We start from the raw sequence: 19,658 nt of genomic DNA, 5'->3' as shown, positions 1-19,658 counted from the left end.
CTTGACAAAGGTGCGGGCAAACTGACAGTACCCCGGGCTAACGTAGGGACATGCACGTCCCGCGTATCGTGTGCACCCGGCCGTGCATAATGGTGCCGAATGTATGGCCTGGGAACGGGGTCACCATGTTTCGCACCACTGAATTATACTGCCCACAGCCTAGTGGGACAAACGCGACACTACCACCAAAGTGGAAAACATGTTTGGATCCGTCATTTGGATCCACACAGAACGGGTAGACCTTTTCCCACTATCCCTCAAATCCGGCCGAAGAGAAAAATAATTCTCAATGTACGCTTGCATGCCAATAACATATCCACAGTAAAGAACAGAAGGCACCAACACAGACACGATGAGTTCCAAAAATGAGTTGTCCTACCATGACTTCTTCGAGTTCAATGCTAATGAGGGAGTGAGTTTAGTTTTACGCCGCACTCAGCAATATTCCAGCTATATGGCGGCGGTCTGTAAATAATCGAGTCTGGACCAGACAATCCAGTGGTAAACAGCATGAGCATCGATCTGCGCAATTGGGAACCGATGACATGTGTGAACCAAGTCAGCGAGCCTGACCACCCGATCCCGTCAGTCGTCTCTTACGACAAGTATGGGTTACTGAAGGTACAGTCTAACCCGGATCTTCACGGGTCTCCACGCTAATGTACAAGCATGACTGCTATATATGTATATCTGACTTCATTACCTGTGTGCTATTTATAATTCTCACTATATACAACTGGCTTCATCACATGTATGCTATTTGGTATTCTCTCTTTGCAAGTGACTTCATTACTTGTGTGCTATTCGGTATTCTCACTGTACAACGGACTTCATCACATATATGCTATTTGGTATTCTCTCTATACAACTGGCTTCATTACGTGTGTGCTATTTGGTATTCTCACTGCACAACTGGCTTCATTACCGGTGTGCTATTTGGTATTCTCAGTATACAACTGGATTCATTACCGGTGTGCTATTCGGTATTCTCACTGAACAACTGGCTTCATTACCTGTGTGCTATTCGGTATTCTCACTGTACAACTGGCTTCATCACCTGTGTGCTATTCGGTATTCTCTCTGTACAACTGGCTTCATAACCTGTGTGCTATTCGGTATTCTCACTGTACAACTGGCTTCATTACCTGTGTGCTATTCGGTATTCTCACTGTACAACTGGCTTCATTACCTGTGTGCTATTCGGTATTCTCACTGTACAACTGGCTTCATTACCTGTGTGCTATTCGGTATTCTCACTGTACAACTGGCTTCATTACCTGTGTGCTATTCGGTATTCTCACTATATACAACTGGCTTCATCACATGTATGCTATTTGGTATTCTCACTGTGCAAGTGACTTCATTACTTGTGTGCTATTCGGTATTCTCACTACACAACTGGCTTCATTACCTGTGTGCTGCTATTCTCACTGTATTCTCTCCTATACAACTGGCTTCATTACCTGTGTGCTGGTATTCTCACTGGTATTCTCATTCTGTACAACTGGCTTCATTACCTGTGTGCTATTTGGTATTCTCACTATACAACTGGCTTCATTACCTGTGTGCTATTATTTGGTATTCTCACTGTACAACTGGCTTCATTACCTGTGTGCTATTCGGTATTCTCACTGTACAACTGGCTTCATTACCTGTGTGCTATTTGGTATTCTCACTATACAACTGGCTTCATCCTGTGTGCTATTTGGTATTCTCACTGTACAACTGGCTTCATTACCTGTGTGCTATTTGGTATTCTCACTGTACAACTGGCTTCATTACCTGTGTGCTATTTGGTATTCTCACTATACAACTGGCTTCATTACCTGTGTGCTATTTGGTATTCTCACTGTACAACTGGCTTCATTACCTGTGCTATTCGGTATTCTCACTATACAACTGGCTTCATTACCTGTGTGCTATTTGGTATTCTCACTGTACAACTGGCTTCATTACCTGTGTGCTATTTGGTATTCTCACTATACAACTGGCTTCATTACCTGTGTGCTATTTGGTATTCTCACTGTACAACTGGCTTCATTACCTGTGTGCTATTTGGGTATTCTCAACTGGCTACAACTGGCTTCATTACCTGTGTGCTATTTTGGTATTCTCACTGTACAACTGGCTTCATTACCTGTGTGCTATTTGGTATTCTCACTGTACAACTGGCTTCATTACCTGTGTGCTATTCGGTATTCTCTCACTGTACAACTGGCTTCATTACCTGTGTGCTATTTGGTATTCTCACTGTACAACTGGCTTCATTACCTGTGTGCTATTTGGTATTCTCACTGTACAACTGGCTTCATTACCTGTGTGCTATTTGGTATTCTCACTGTACAACTGGCTTCATTACCTGTGTGCTATTCGGTATTCTCACTGTACAACTGGCTTACAACTGTGTGCTATTCATTACCTGTGTACAACTGGCTTCATTACCTGTGTGCTATTCTCTCACTGTACAACTGGCTTCATTACCTGTGTGCTATTTGGTATTCTCACTGTACAACTGGCTTCATTACCTGTGTGCTATTTGGTATTCTCACTGTACAACTGGCTTCATTACCTGTGTGCTATTTGGTATTCTCACTGTACAACTGGCTTCATTACTTGTGCTATTACCTCTCACTGTACAACTGGCTTCGGTACCTTCTGCTATTCGGTATTCTCACTAACTGGCTTCATTACCTGTGTGCTATTTGGTATTCTCACTGTACAACTGGCTTCATTACCTGTGTGCTATTCGGTATTCTCACTATACAACTGGCTTCATTACCTGTGTGCTATTCGGTATTCTCACTGTACAACTGGCTTCATTACCTGTGTGCTATTCGGTATTCTCACTGTACAACTGGCTTCATTACCTGTGTGCTATTCGGTATTCTCACTGTACAACTGGCTTCATTACCTGTGTGCTATTTGGTATTCTCACTGTACAACTGGCTTCATTACCTGTGTGCTATTCGGTATTCTCACTGTACAACTGGCTTGTGTGCATTACCTCACTGTACAACTGGCTTCATGTGCTATTTGGTATTCTCACTGTACAACTGGCTTCATTGCTATTCGGTATTCTCACTATACAACTGGCTCATTACGGTGTGCTATTTCTTCTCACTGTACAACTGGCTTCATTACCTGTGTGCTATTCGGTATTCTCACTGTACAACTGGCTTCATTACCTGTGTGCTATTCGGTATTCTCACTGTACAACTGGCTTCATTACCTGTGTGCTATTCGGTATTCTCACTGTACAACTGGCTTCATTACCTGTGTGCTATTCGGTATTCTCACTGTACAACTGGCTTCATTACCTGCTATTCGGTATTCTCACTGTACAACTGGCTTCATTCTCACTCACTATACAACTGGCTTCATTACCGTGTGCTATTCGGTATTCTCACTGTACAACTGGTTCATTACCTGTGTGCTATTCGGTATTCTCACTGTACAACTGGCTTCATTACCTGTGTGCTATTCGGTATTCTCACTGTACAACTGGCTTCATTACCTGTGTGCTATTCGGTATTCTCACTATACAACTGGCTTCATTACCTGTGTGCTATTCGGTATTCTCACTATACAACTGGCTTCATTACCTGTGTGCTATTTGGTATTCTCACTATACAACTGGCTTCATTACCTGTGTGCTATTACCTGTGGTATTCTCACTATACAACTGGCTTCATTACCTGTGTGCTATTCGGTATTCTCACTATACAACTGGCTTCATTACCTGTGTGCTATTTGGTATTCTCACTATACAACTGGCTTCATTACCTGTGTGCTATTTGGTATTCTCACTATACAACTGGCTTCATTACCTGTGTGCTATTCGGTATTCTCACTATACAACTGGCTTCATTACCTGTGTGCTATTCGGTATTCTCACTATACAACTGGCTTCATTACGTGTGTGCTATTCGGTATTCTCACTGTACAACTGGCTTCATTACCTGTGTGCTATTCGGTATTCTCACTATACAACTGGCTTCATTACCTGTGTGCTATTCGGTATTCTCACTATACATTACTGGCTTCATTACATTACGTGTGCTATTCGGTATTCTCACTGTACAACTGGCTTCATTACCTGTTCATTGCTATTTGGTATTCTCACTATACAACTGGCTTCATTACCTGTGTGCTATTTTGTATTCTATTTGGTTCATAGTTAAAAGATAAAATATGATGAAATTTTATTTTCAGAGACCCTGAAGCATTGGAAACCTAGACTTGCCACATTTTCTACCACATTTTGTAGACTTGCGTTGGCTTTCTTGGATATATTTGCTTCAGGGTCTGTATGGCGGACTAATTCTCTCTTTACAATCAAATTTATTACCTATGTGCTATAGGTACTTGAAGTAACGAATGTCTACCAACATATAGTCTATGCACGTACACCAGGAACAGCGTGGGGAGGTACATGTCTACCAACATATAGTCTATGTACGTACACCAGGAACAGCGTGGTAAGGTACATGTCTACCAACATATAGTCTATGTACGTACACCAGGAACAGCGTGGTAAGGTACATGTCTACCAACATATAGTCTATGTACGTACACCAGGAACAGCGTGGTAAGGTACATGTCTACCAACATATAGTCTATGTACGTACACCAGGAACAGCGTGGTAAGGTACCTGTCTACCAACATATAGTCTATGTACGTACACCAGGAACAGCGTGGTAAGGTACATGTCTACCAACATATAGTCTATGTACGTACACCAGGAACAGCGTGGGAAGGTACATGTCTACCAACATATAGTCTATGTACGTACACCAGGAACAGCGTGGGGAGGTACATGTCTACCAACATATAGTCTATGTACGTACACCAGGAACAGCGTGGGGAGGTACATGTCTACCAACATATAGTCTATGTACGTACACCAGGAACAGCGTGGGGAGGTGGTAAGGTACATGTCTACCAACATATAGTCTATGTACGTACACCAGGAACAGCGTGGGGAGGTACATGTCTACCAACATACAGTCTATGTACGTACACCAGGAACAGCGTGGTAAGGGTACATGTCTACCAACATATAGTCTAGTCTATGTACGTACACCAGGAACAGCGTGGGGAGGGTACATGTCTACCAACATATAGTCTATGTACGTACACCAGGAACAGCGTGGGTGGGAGGTACATGTCTACCAACATATAGTCTATGTACGTACACCAGGAACAGCGTGGGGAGGTACATGTCTACCAACATACAGTCTATGTACGTACACCAGGAACAGCGTGGGGAGGTACATGTCTACCAACATATAGTCTATGTACGTACACCAGGAACAGCGTGGGGAGGTACCTGTCTACCAACATACAGTCTATGTACGTACACCAGGAACAGCGTGGGGAGGTACCAACATGTCTACCAACATATAGTCTATGCACGTACACCAGGAACAGCGTGGGAGGTACGTGTCTACCAACATATAGTCTATGCACGTACACCAGGAACAGCGTGGGGAGGTACGTGTCTACCAACATATAGTCTATGTACGTACACCAGGAACAGCGTGGTAAGGTACATGTCTACCAACATACAGTCTATGTACGTACATCAGGAACAGCGTGGTAAGGTACATGTCTACCAACATACAGTCTATGTACGTACACCAGGAACAGCGTGGGAGGTACCTGTCTACCAACATATAGTCTATGTACGTACACCAGGAACAGCGTGGGGAGGTACCTGTCTACCAACATATAGTCTATGTACGTACACCAGGAACAGCGTGGGGAGGTACCTGTCTACCAACATATAGTCTATGTACGTACACCAGGAACAGCGTGGGGAGGTACTACCAACATGTCTACCAACATATAGTCTATGTACGTACACCAGGAACAGCGTGGGGAGGTACCTGTCTACCAACATATAGTCTATGTACGTACACATAACAGTCTATGGTACGTACAGTCTAGTACACCAGGAACAGCGTGGGGAGGTACCTGTCTACCAACATATAGTCTATGTACGTACACCAGGAACAGCGTGGGGAGGTACCTGTCTACCAACATACAGTCTATGTACGTACACCAGGAACAGCGTGGGGAGGTACATGTCTACCAACATACAGTCTATGTACGTACACCAGGAACAGCGTGGTAAGGTACATGTCTACCAACATATAGTCTATGTACGTACACCAGGAACAGCGTGGGGAGGTACCTGTCTACCAACATATAGTCTATGTACGTACACCAGGAACAGCGTGGGGAGGTACCTGTCTACCAACATACAGTCTATGTACGTACACCAGGAACAGCGTGGGGAGGTACCTGTCTACCAACATATAGTCTATGTACGTACACCAGGAACAGCGTGGGGAGGTACCTGTCTACCAACATATAGTCTATGTACGTACACCAGGAACAGCGTGGGAAGGTACCTGTCTACCAACATACAGTCTATGTACGTACACCAGGAACAGCGTGGGGAGGTACCTGTCTACCAACATATAGTCTATGTACGTACACCAGGAACAGCGTGGGGAGGTACATGTCTACCAACATATAGTCTATGTACGTACACCAGGAACAGCGTGGGAGGTACATGTCTACCAACATATAGTCTATGTACGTACACCAGGAACAGCGTGGGGAGGTACCTGTCTACCAACATACAGTACATACGTACACCAGGAACAGCGTGGTAGTCTACCAACATACAGTCTATGTACGTACACCAGGAACAGCGTGGGGAGGTACATGTCTACCAACATACAGTCTATGTACGTACACCAGGAACAGCGTGGGGAGGTACATGTCTACCAACATACAGTCTATGCACGTACACCAGGAACAGCGTGGGGAGGTACATGTCTACCAACATACAGTCTATGTACGTACACCAGGAACAGCGTGGGGAGGTACATGTCTACCAACATACAGTCTATGTACGTACACCAGGAACAGCGTGGTAAGGTACCTGTCTACCAACATATAGTCTATGTACGTACACCAGGAACAGCGTGGGGAGGTACATGTCTACCAACATACAGTCTATGCACGTACACCAGGAACAGCGTGGTAAGGAGGTACATGTCTACCAACATATAGTCTATGTACGTACACCAGGAACAGCGTGGGAGGGTACATGTCTACCAACATACAGTCTATGTACGTACACGTACACCAGGAACAGCGTGGTAAGGTACATGTCTACCAACATATAGTCTATGTACGTACACCAGGAACAGCGTGGTAAGGTACATGTCTACCAACATACAGTCTATGTACGTACACCAGGAACAGCGTGGGGAGGTACATGTCTACCAACATACAGTCTATGTACGTACACCAGGAACAGCGTGGTAAGGTACATGTCTACCAACATATAGTCTATGTACGTACACCAGGAACAGCGTGGGGAGGTACCTGTCTACCAACATATAGTCTATGTACGTACACCAGGAACAGCGTGGGGAGGTACCTGTCTACCAACATATAGTCTATGTACGTACACCAGGAACAGCGTGGGGAGGTACCTGTCTACCAACATACAGTCTATGTACGTACACCAGGAACAGCGTGGGGAGGTACCTGTCTACCAACATATAGTCTATGTACGTACACCAGGAACAGCGTGGTAAGGTACATGTCTACCAACATACAGTCTATGTACGTACACCAGGAACAGGTGGGGAGGTACCTGTCTACCACATAGTCTATGTACGTACATCAGAACAGCGTGGGAGGTACCTGTCTACCAACATATAGTCTATGCACGTACATCAGGGGTCTGTGTAATATACATACATCAAGAACAGCGTGGTAAGGTACCTGTCTACCAACATATAGTCTATGTACGTACATCACCAGAACAGCGTGGGGAGGTACCTGTCTACCAACATATAGTCTATGTACGTACACCAGGAACAGCGTGGGTACGTAAGGTACCTGTCTACCAACATATAGTCTATGTACGTACATCAGGAACAGCGTGGCGTGAGGTACCTCCAATGTCTCTACCAACATACAGTCTATGTACGTACACCAGGAACAGCGTGGTAAGGTACAAAGCCATGTCTACCAACATATAGTTGCTCGTGCATGTTGTCGCATTTGTTCACGGAACAGCAGCTGCATATTGTTTTATCCTTGCATGTTTCATGCGGCCGGATGTGGTGTACCTAGAATCAGGCATCAAATGAGGTGATGGTTTGCTGCAACGGCTGTGGGGGAGATGACAAATTTTGAGGATAACAACTTCTTTTATTTCAGTGCGACGTTTCGATACAGGTTCTTAGACCGTTGTCAAGCAGGAATACATCTGTATTGCTCTCACTCAAAAAAGAAGTTGTTATTAAAACAATTCATTTTGTGACGTCAATACATATAGGATATAAACCCGATTCTCCGTATAACATTTTTAGGGGAAGCACTTTTTTTACGGATACTAGCATTTTTAGAAAGCGCAACCGTACATTTTCTAAAACAGATATTTCGTTAAAACCCCAGACCGAACAACCATTTAATAAAATTGGCTTTATTATGGATTGACATTCTATAGAAAGGTGATGATATTTGCTTTGTTTTATAACATAGTGCATTGCGTTGGAGACAGATTGTAATGTTTCTTTCTGACCATATAGCCATTAATGTTTCAATGTTCTTAACTTAGCAAGCTCTGTAATTCAATTCAATCAAATGATTCAAAATGATTTTTACACAATACTATGTCGAGGTATTTAAAGCGTGTTTGTAATTTTTCCTTGTGCCGTTAAATATATGAGCTTTAGTCTTACACGAATTTGCAACTAAGATGTTCCGTTTATAGTACTGTGCAAACATATTCATGTATGTTGGAGGTCATTAGCATTAGGTGACACCAGGATAGTATTGTCCGCATACAACAGTCTTTTAAAAGATATTGACACATTTAAAACACAATCCAAATTAGGAAACGTGAGGCTACTGCACATCCTACTGTTCAGAAATCCCTCTTCATCACGGAGGAACAATAAAAAAAGCATGGAGATGTGTTTTCGCCTTGCCTTACACCGATAAACAAGGAAAGCATTCTGAGGGCTCATTATTATGAACTATGCAAGACTTTCTACCTTTATACATATCTATAATTACTTTGAGGCATTTTCCTTGTATTCCATATGTAACTAATTCATTCCACAGTCCTACTCGCCATACACTGCCGAAGATGGTTCATGTTCTTATCATTCTTGCCGTTGAATAAATCTTCAGTTATCTCCGATTCCTCATCTGATGAGTTGACACCACGAAAGAAGTCATAAACCTCGTCAGTATAGGTGCCACTTGAGACTTTGGTGTTGTTACCCGGGGCATTCATATGTGGGACCTTCAAGTGGCTCGTCAGGGCCGCCCGATTCTACAGTGGGGTCTGGGGTCGCCTGTGGTTGGGTTGTCTTGATCCGGAGTCTGTTATCCGTGAAGATCCGGGGTAGAATTGGTCTTCAGTAACCCATGCTTGTCGTAAGAGGCGATTAACGGGATCGGTTGGTCAGTCTCGCTGACTTGCTTGACTCATATCATCGCATCATCACTGGGTTGTTTGGTTCAGACTCGATTATTTACAGACCGCCGCCATATACATACATGCAAATATTTATAAAGGGTTTTTTATCAATGTAATTTCACTCGCACGCACGCACGCACTCACTCACTGGTGTTAGGTGTGTGGATTGGTGTATAGCCATGGTCGCTTTTGGATCTCCGCCACTTATTAGAAACGAGCTGATGAAATCAACTCGCTCAGCAGAGATACCAGTGTGCACAACCAACTCGCACAGCCACACAAGACCAGACGCAGGACTCAGACGTTGGCCTAGTAAACTTTCAGGGCGACCTACTTAACACATTCAACACATTGAACCCCTTCTTTTGACGTCATGAAAAGTCGCAGTAAAAACACGTAAATACGCTTCATAGTGGCGAACAAAGAATGGGCGTTTTTATTCTCGAAGCACAACTTTGTGGGGCAAGGCGATGAGTTTACACACAGTTTACACACAGTTTACAGAGTCCGACCGAGACTAGTAGAGTAGCGTGGCGAAAGTCAGGCTGAGACTTGGCAATTTTCCAGTAGTAGATGACTGGATTGACTAGCCAGTGTCCGTTCCACCCCTTATCACAATAACAGTGGACTGACGATGGAAGCTACGAAGGGTGAATGGGAGTGATTCCCGATTACAGACCCGCAGATAAACAGTTGTCTTACGGCTGTTCAGGTCGTAGCTGCAGAAATCCAGCCGAAATTCATGTTTAGCCTGTCTCCCAGACCTAGAGAATGAACTGAACAGTAGTCCAGCTCAGGGCTAGAAGTCTAGATTACTTCAGTTCTGTAGTCTGTCTCCCAGAACCTACAGAATGATTGAACAGTAGTCCAGTCAGTTCAAGGCTAGAAATGTCTAGATTACATCAGATTCTGTAGTCTGTCTCCCAGAACCTAGAGAATGAACTGAAAAGTAGTCCAGCTCAGGGCTAGAAGTCTAGATTACGTCAGTTCTGTAGTCTGTCTCCCAGACCTAGAGAATGAACTGAACAGTAGTCCAGCTCAGGGCTAGAATGTCTAGATTACTTCAGTTCTGTAGTCTGTCTCCCAGACCTAGAGAATGAACTGAACAGTAGTCCAGCTCAGGGCTAGAAGTCTAGATTACATCAGTTCTGTAGTCTGTCTCCCAGACCTAGAGAAAGGATTGAACAGTAGTCCAGTTCAAGGCTAAAATGTCTAGATTACATCAGTTCTGTAGTCTGTCTCCCAGAACCTAGAGAATGAACTGAAAAGTAGTCCAGCTCAGGGCTAGAATTCTAGATTACTTCAGTTCTGTAGTCTGTCTCCCAGAACCTAGAGAATGAACTGAACAGTAGTCCAGCTCAGGGCTAGAAGTCTAGATTACGTCAGTTCTGTAGTCTGTCTCCCAGAACCTAGAGAATGAACTGAAAAGTAGTCCAGCTCAGGGCTAGAAGTCTAGATTACATTCAGTTCTGTAGTCTGTCTCCCAGAACCTAGAGAATGAACTGAACAGTAGTCCAGCTCAGGGCTAGAATTCTAGATTACGTCAGTTCTGTAGTCTGTCTCCCAGAACCTAGAGAATGAACTGAAAAGTAGTCCAGCTCAAGGCTAGAAGTCTAGATTACATTAGTTCTGTAGTCTGTCTCCCAGACCTAGAAAAAGGATTGAACAGTAGTCCAGTTCAAGGCTAAAATGTCTAGATTACATCAGTTCTGTAGTCTGTCTCCCAGAACCTAGAGAATGAACTGAAAAGTAGTCCAGCTCAGGGCTAGAAGTCTAGATTACATCAGTTCTGTAGTCTGTCTCCCAGACCTAGAGAATGAACTGAACAGTAGTCCAGCTCAGGGCTAGAATTCTAGATTACGTCAGTTCTGTAGTCTGTCTCCCAGAACCTAGAGAATGAACTGAAAAGTAGTCCAGCTCAGGGCTAGAAGTCTAGATTACATTAGTTCTGTAGTCTGTCTCCCAGACCTAGAAAAAGGATTGAACAGTAGTCCAGTTCAAGGCTAAAATGTCTAGATTACATCAGTTCTGTAGTCTGTCTCCCAGAACCTAGAGAATGAACTGAAAAGTAGTCCAGCTCAGGGCTAGAAGTCTAGATTACGTCAGTTCTGTAGTCTGTCTCCCAGAACCTAGAGAATGAACTGAAAAGTAGTCCAGCTCAGGGCTAGAATGTCTAGATTACATCAGTTCTGTAGTCTGTCTCCCAGACCTAGAGAATGAACTGAACAGTAGTCCAGCTCAGGGCTAGAATTCTAGATTACGTCAGTTCTGTAGTCTGTCTCCCAGAACCTAGAGAATGAACTGAAAAGTAGTCCAGCTCAAGGCTAGAAGTCTAGATTACATCAGTTCTGTAGTCTGTCTCCCAGACCTAGAAAAAGGATTGAACAGTAGTCCAGTTCAAGGCTAAAATGTCTAGATTACATCAGTTCTGTAGTCTGTCTCCCAGACCTAGAGAATGAACTGAACAGTAGTCCAGCTCAGGGCTAGAATTCTAGATTACTTCAGTTCTGTAGTCTGTCTCCCAGACCTAGAGAATGAACTGAACAGTAGTCCAGCTCAGGGCTAGAATTCTAGATTACGTCAGTTCTGTAGTCTGTCTCCCAGAACCTAGAGAATGAACTGAAAAGTAGTCCAGCTCAAGGCTAGAAGTCTAGATTACATTAGTTCTGTAGTCTGTCTCCCAGACCTAGAAAAAGGATTGAACAGTAGTCCAGTTCAAGGCTAAAATGTCTAGATTACATCAGTTCTGTAGTCTGTCTCCCAGACCTAGAGAATGAACTGAAAAGTAGTCCAGCTCAGGGCTAGAAGTCTAGATTACATCAGTTCTGTAGTCTGTCTCCCAGAACCTAGAGAATGAACTGAAAAGTAGTCCAGCTCAGGGCTAGAATTCTAGATTACATCAGTTCTGTAGTCTGTCTCCCAGACCTAGAGAATGAACTGAACAGTAGTCCAGCTCAGGGCTAGAATTCTAGATTACTTCAGTTCTGTAGTCTGTCTCCCAGAACCTAGAGAATGAACTGAAAAGTAGTCCATCTCAAGGCTAGAAGTCTAGATTACATTAGTTCTGTAGTCTGTCTCCCAGACCTAGAAAAAGGATTGAACAGTAGTCCAGTTCAAGGCTAAAATGTCTAGATTACTTCAGTTCTGTAGTCTGTCTCCCAGAACCTAGAGAATGAACTGAACAGTAGTCCAGCTCAGGGCTAGAAGTCTAGATTACATCAGTTCTGTAGTCTGTCTCCCAGACCTAGAAAAAGGATTGAACAGTAGTCCAGTTCAAGGCTAAAATGTCTAGATTACATCAGTTCTGTAGTCTGTCTCCCAGACCTAGAGAATGAACTGAAAAGTAGTCCAGCTCAGGGCTAGAATTCTAGATTACTTCAGTTCTGTAGTCTGTCTCCCAGAACCTAGAGAATGAACTGAAAAGTAGTCCATCTCAGGGCTAGAATTCTAGATTACGTCAGTTCTGTAGTCTGTCTCCCAGAACCCAGAACCTAGAGAATGAACTGAAAAGTAGTCCAGCTCAGGGCTAGAAGTCTAGATTACATCAGTTCTGTAGTCTGTCTCCCAGAACCTAGAGAATGAACTGAAAAGTAGTCCAGCTCAGGGCTAGAAGTCTAGATTACATCAGTTCTGTAGTCTGTCTCCCAGAACCTAGAGAATGAACTGAAAAGTAGTCCAGCTCAGGGCTAGAAGTCTAGATTACATCAGTTCTGTAGTCTGTCTCCCAGACCTAGAGAATGAACTGAACAGTAGTCCAGCTCAGGGCTAGAATTCTAGATTACGTCAGTTCTGTAGTCTGTCTCCCAGAACCTAGAGAATGAACTGAAAAGTAGTCCAGCTCAGGGCTAGAAGTCTAGATTACATCAGTTCTGTAGTCTGTCTCCCAGACCTAGAAAAAGGATTGAACAGTAGTCCAGTTCAAGGCTAAAATGTCTAGATTACATCAGTTCTGTAGTCTGTCTCCCAGAACCTAGAGAATGAACTGAAAAGTAGTCCAGCTCAGGGCTAGAAGTCTAGATTACATCAGTTCTGTAGTCTGTCTCCCAGACCTAGAGAATGAACTGAACAGTAGTCCAGCTCAGGGCTAGAATTCTAGATTACGTCAGTTCTGTAGTCTGTCTCCCAGAACCTAGAGAATGAACTGAAAAGTAGTCCAGCTCAAGGCTAGAAGTCTAGATTACATTAGTTCTGTAGTCTGTCTCCCAGACCTAGAAAAAGGATTGAACAGTAGTCCAGTTCAAGGCTAAAATGTCTAGATTACATCAGTTCTGTAGTCTGTCTCCCAGACCTAGAGAATGAACTGAAAAGTAGTCCAGCTCAGGGCTAGAATTCTAGATTACGTCAGTTCTGTAGTCTGTCTCCCAGAACCTAGAGAATGAACTGAAAAGTAGTCCAGCTCAGGGCTAGAAGTCTAGATTACATCAGTTCTGTAGTCTGTCTCCCAGAACCTAGAGAATGAACTGAAAAGTAGTCCAGCTCAGGGCTAGAAGTCTAGATTACATCAGTTCTGTAGTCTGTCTCCCAGACCTAGAGAATGAACTGAACAGTAGTCCAGCTCAGGGCTAGAATTCTAGATTACGTCAGTTCTGTAGTCTGTCTCCCAGAACCTAGAGAATGAACTGAAAAGTAGTCCAGCTCAAGGCTAGAAGTCTAGATTACATTAGTTCTGTAGTCTGTCTCCCAGACCTAGAAAAAGGATTGAACAGTAGTCCAGTTCAAGGCTAAAATGTCTAGATTACATCAGTTCTGTAGTCTGTCTCCCAGACCTAGAGAATGAACTGAACAGTAGTCCAGCTCAGGGCTAGAATTCTAGATTACTTCAGTTCTGTAGTCTGTCTCCCAGACCTAGAGAATGAACTGAACAGTAGTCCAGCTCAGGGCTAGAATTCTAGATTACATCAGTTCTGTAGTCTGTCTCCCAGAACCTAGAGAATGAACTGAAAAGTAGTAGTCAGCTCAAGGCTAGAATTCTAGATTACTTCAGTTCTGTAGTCTGTCTCCCAGACCTAGAGAATGAACTGAACAGTAGTCCAGCTCAGGGCTAGAATTCTAGATTACGTCAGTTCTGTAGTCTGTCTCCCAGAACCTAGAGAATGAACTGAAAAGTAGTCCAGCTCAAGGCTAGAAGTCTAGATTACATCAGTTCTGTAGTCTGTCTCCCAGACCTAGAAAATGAACTGAACAGTAGTCCAGTTCAGGGCTAGAATGTCTAGATTACATCAGTTCTGTAGTCTGTCTCCCAGACCTAGAGAATGAACTGAACAGTAGTCCAGCTCAGGGCTAGAAGTCTAGATTACATCAGTTCTGTAGTCTGTCTCCCAGACCTAGAGAGATGAACTGAACAGTAGTCCAGCTCAGGGCTAGAATTCTAGATTACATCAGTTCTGTAGTCTGTCTCCCAGAACCTAGAGAATGAACTGAAAAGTAGTCCAGCTCAGGGCTAGAACTAGATTACATTAGTTCTGTAGTCTGTCTCCCAGACCTAGAAAATGAACTGAACAGTAGTCCAGTTCAAGGCTAGAATGTCTAGATTACATCAGTTCTGTAGTCTGTCTCCCAGAACCTAGAGAATGAACTGAAAAGTAGTCCAGCTCTGAACAGGCTAGAAGTCTAGATTACATCAGTTCTGTAGTCTGTCTCCCAGAACCTAGAGAATGAACTGAAAAGTAGTCCAGCTCAGGGCTAGAAGTCTAGATTACTTCAGTTCTGTAGTCTGTCTCCCAGACCTAGAGAATGAACTGAACAGTAGTCCAGCTCAGGGCTAGAATTCTAGATTACGTCAGTTCTGTAGTCTGTCTCCCAGAACCTAGAGAATGAACTGAAAAGTAGTCCAGCTCAAGGCTAGAAGTCTAGATTACATTAGTTCTGTAGTCTGTCTCCCAGACCTAGAAAAAGGATTGAACAGTAGTCCAGTTCAAGGCTAAAATGTCTAGATTACTTCAGTTCTGTAGTCTGTCTCCCAGAACCTAGAGAATGAACTGAAAAGTAGTCCAGCTCAGGGCTAGAAGTCTAGATTACATCAGTTCTGTAGTCTGTCTCCCAGACCTAGAGAATGAACTGAACAGTAGTCCAGTTCAAGGCTAGAATGTCTAGATTACATTCAGTTCTGTAGTCTGTCTCCCAGAACCTAGAGAATGAACTGAAAAGTAGTCCAGCTCAGGGCTAGAAGTCTAGATTACGTCAGTTCTGTAGTCTGTCTCCCAGACCTAGAGAATGAACTGAACAGTAGTCCAGCTCAGGGCTAGAAGTCTAGATTACATCAGTTCTGTAGTCTGTCTCCCAGAACCTAGAGAATGAACTGAAAAGTAGTCCAGCTCAGGGCTAGAAGTCTAGATTACGTCAGTTCTGTAGTCTGTCTCCCAGAACCTAGAGAATGAACTGAACAGTAGTCCAGCTCAGGGCTAGAAGTCTAGATTACGTCAGTTCTGTAGTCTGTCTCCCAGAACCTAGAGAATGAACTGAAAAGTAGTCCAGCTCAAGGCTAGAAGTCTAGATTACATCAGTTCTGTAGTCTGTCTCCCAGACCTAGAAAAAGGATTGAACAGTAGTCCAGTTCAAGGCTAAAATGTCTAGATTACATCAGTTCTGTAGTCTGTCTCCCAGAACCTAGAGAATGAACTGAAAAGTAGTCCAGCTCAGGGCTAGAATTCTAGATTACTTCAGTTCTGTAGTCTGTCTCCCAGACCTAGAGAATGAACTGAACAGTAGTCCAGCTCAGGGCTAGAAGTCTAGATTACGTCAGTTCTGTAGTCTGTCTCCCAGAACCTAGAGAATGAACTGAAAAGTAGTCCAGCTCAGGGCTAGAAGTCTAGATTACATTCAGTTCTGTAGTCTGTCTCCCAGACCTAGAGAATGAACTGAACAGTAGTCCAGCTCAGGGCTAGAATGTCTAGATTACGTCAGTTCTGTAGTCTGTCTCCCAGAACCTAGAGAATGAACTGAAAAGTAGTCCAGCTCAGGGCTAGAAGTCTAGATTACTTCAGTTCTGTAGTCTGTCTCCCAGACCTAGAGAATGAACTGAACAGTAGTCCAGCTCAGGGCTAGAATTCTAGATTACGTCAGTTCTGTAGTCTGTCTCCCAGAACCTAGAGAATGAACTGAAAAGTAGTCCAGCTCAGGGCTAGAAGTCTAGATTACATCAGTTCTGTAGTCTGTCTCCCAGACCTAGAAAATGAACTGAACAGTAGTCCAGTTCAAGGCTAGAAATGTCTAGATTACATCAGTTCTGTAGTCTGTCTCCCAGACCTAGAGAATGAACTGAAAAGTAGTCCAGCTCAGGGCTAGAAGTCTAGATTACATCAGTTCTGTAGTCTGTCTCCCAGACCTAGAGAATGAACTGAACAGTAGTCCAGCTCAGGGCTAGAATTCTAGATTACGTCAGTTCTGTAGTCTGTCTCCCAGAACCTAGAGAATGAACTGAAAAGTAGTCCAGCTCAAGGCTAGAAGTCTAGATTACATTAGTTCTGTAGTCTGTCTCCCAGACCTAGAAAATGAACTGAACAGTAGTCCAGTTCAAGGCTAAAATGTCTAGATTACATCAGTTCTGTAGTCTGTCTCCCAGACCTAGAGAATGAACTGAAAAGTAGTCCAGCTCAGGGCTAGAATTCTAGATTACGTCAGTTCTGTAGTCTGTCTCCCAGAACCTAGAGAATGAACTGAAAAGTAGTCCAGCTCAGGGCTAGAAGTCTAGATTACGTCAGTTCTGTAGTCTGTCTCCCAGAACCTAGAGAATGAACTGAACAGTAGTCCAGCTCAGGGCTAGAAGTCTAGATTACGTCAGTTCTGTAGTCTGTCTCCCAGACCTAGAGAATGAACTGAACAGTAGTCCATCTCAGGGCTAGAATTCTAGATTACATTAGTTCTGTAGTCTGTCTCCCAGAACCTAGAGAATGAACTGAAAAGTAGTGCAGCTCAAGGCTAGAAGTCTAGATTACGTCAGTTCTGTAGTCTGTCTCCCAGACCTAGAGAATGAACTGAACAGTAGTCCAGTTCAAGGCTAGAATGTCTAGATTACATCAGTTCTGTAGTCTGTCTCCCAGACCTAGAGAATGAACTGAACAAGTAGTCCAGCTCAGGGCTAGAAGTCTAGATTACTTCAGTTCTGTAGTCTGTCTCCCAGACCTAGAGAATGAACTGAACAGTAGTCCAGCTCAGGGCTAGAATTCTAGATTACGTCAGTTCTGTAGTCTGTCTCCCAGAACCTAGAGAATGAACTGAAAAGTAGTCCAGCTCAAGGCTAGAAGTCTAGATTACATTAGTTCTGTAGTCTGTCTCCCAGACCTAGAAAAAGGATTGAACAGTAGTCCAGTTCAAGGCTAAAATGTCTAGATTACTTCAGTTCTGTAGTCTGTCTCCCAGACCTAGAGAATGAACTGAAAAGTAGTCCAGCTCAGGGCTAGAATTCTAGATTACGTCAGTTCTGTAGTCTGTCTCCCAGAACCTAGAGAATGAACTGAACAGTAGTCCATCTCAGGGCTAGAAGTCTAGATTACGTCAGTTCTGTAGTCTGTCTCCCAGAACCTAGAGAATGAACTGAAAAGTAGTCCAGCTCAGGGCTAGAAGTCTAGATTACATCAGTTCTGTAGTCTGTCTCCCAGACCTAGAGAATGAACTGAACAGTAGTCCAGCTCAGGGCTAGAATTCTAGATTACGTCAGTTCTGTAGTCTGTCTCCCAGAACCTAGAGAATGAACTGAAAAGTAGTCCAGCTCAAGGCTAGAAGTCTAGATTACATTAGTTCTGTAGTCTGTCTCCCAGACCTAGAAAATGAACTGATTGAACAGTAGTCCAGTTCAAGGCTAAAATGTCTAGATTACTTCAGTTCTGTAGTCTGTCTCCCAGACCTAGAGAATGAACTGAACAGTAGTCCAGCTCAGGGCTAGAAGTCTAGATTACATCAGTTCTGTAGTCTGTCTCCCAGACCTAGAGAATGAACTGAACAGTAGTCCAGCTCAAGGCTAGAATTCTAGATTACATCAGTTCTGTAGTCTGTCTCCCAGAACCTAGAGAATGAACTGAAAAGTAGTCCAGCTCAGGGCTAGAAGTCTAGATTACGTCAGTTCTGTAGTCTGTCTCCCAGACCTAGAGAATGAACTGAAAAGTAGTCCAGCTCAGGGCTAGAAGTCTAGATTACGTCAGTTCTGTAGTCTGTCTCCCAGAACCTAGAGAATGAACTGAACAGTAGTCCAGCTCAGGGCTAGAAGTCTAGATTACATCAGTTCTGTAGTCTGTCTCCCAGAACCTAGAGAATGAACTGAACAGTAGTCCAGCTCAGGGCTAGAAGTCTAGATTACATCAGTTCTGTAGTCTGTCTCCCAGAACCTAGAGAATGAACTGAAAAGTAGTCCAGCTCAGGGCTAGAAGTCTAGATTACGTCAGTTCTGTAGTCTGTCTCCCAGAACCTAGAGAATGAACTGAACAGTAGTCCAGCTCAGGGCTAGAAGTCTAGATTACATCAGTTCTGTAGTCTGTCTCCCAGAACCTAGAGAATGAACTGAAAAGTAGTCCAGCTCAGGGCTAGAAGTCTAGATTACATCAGTTCTGTAGTCTGTCTCCCAGACCTAGAGAATGGACTGAACAGTAGTCCAGCTCAAGGCTAGAATGTCTAGATTACTTCAGTTCTGTAGTCTGTCTCCCAGACCTAGAGAATGAACTGAAAAGTAGTCCAGCTCAGGGCTAGAATTCTAGATTACGTCAGTTCTGTAGTCTGTCTCCCAGAACCTAGAGAATGAACTGAACAGTAGTCCAGCTCAGGGCTAGAAGTCTAGATTACGTCAGTTCTGTAGTCTGTCTCCCAGAACCTAGAGAATGAACTGAAAAGTAGTCCAGCTCAGGGCTAGAATTCTAGATTACTTCAGTTCTGTAGTCTGTCTCCCAGACCTAGAGAATGAACTGAACAGTAGTCCAGCTCAGGGCTAGAATTCTAGATTACGTCAGTTCTGTAGTCTGTCTCCCAGACCTAGAGAATGAACTGAAAAGTAGTCCAGCTCAGGGCTAGAAGTCTAGATTACATCAGTTCTGTAGTCTGTCTCCCAGACCTAGAGAAAAATGAACTGAACAGTAGTCCAGCTCAAGGCTAGAATGTCTAGATTACTTCAGTTCTGTAGTCTGTCTCCCAGACCTAGAGAATGAACTGAAC

Source organism: Haliotis rubra, unplaced genomic scaffold (genome assembly GCF_003918875.1).
Source record: "Haliotis rubra isolate DU_JTF1 unplaced genomic scaffold, ASM391887v1 Scf211, whole genome shotgun sequence".
Taxonomy (NCBI): domain Eukaryota; kingdom Metazoa; phylum Mollusca; class Gastropoda; order Lepetellida; family Haliotidae; genus Haliotis; species Haliotis rubra.
This window is presented reverse-complemented; position numbering follows the sequence as displayed.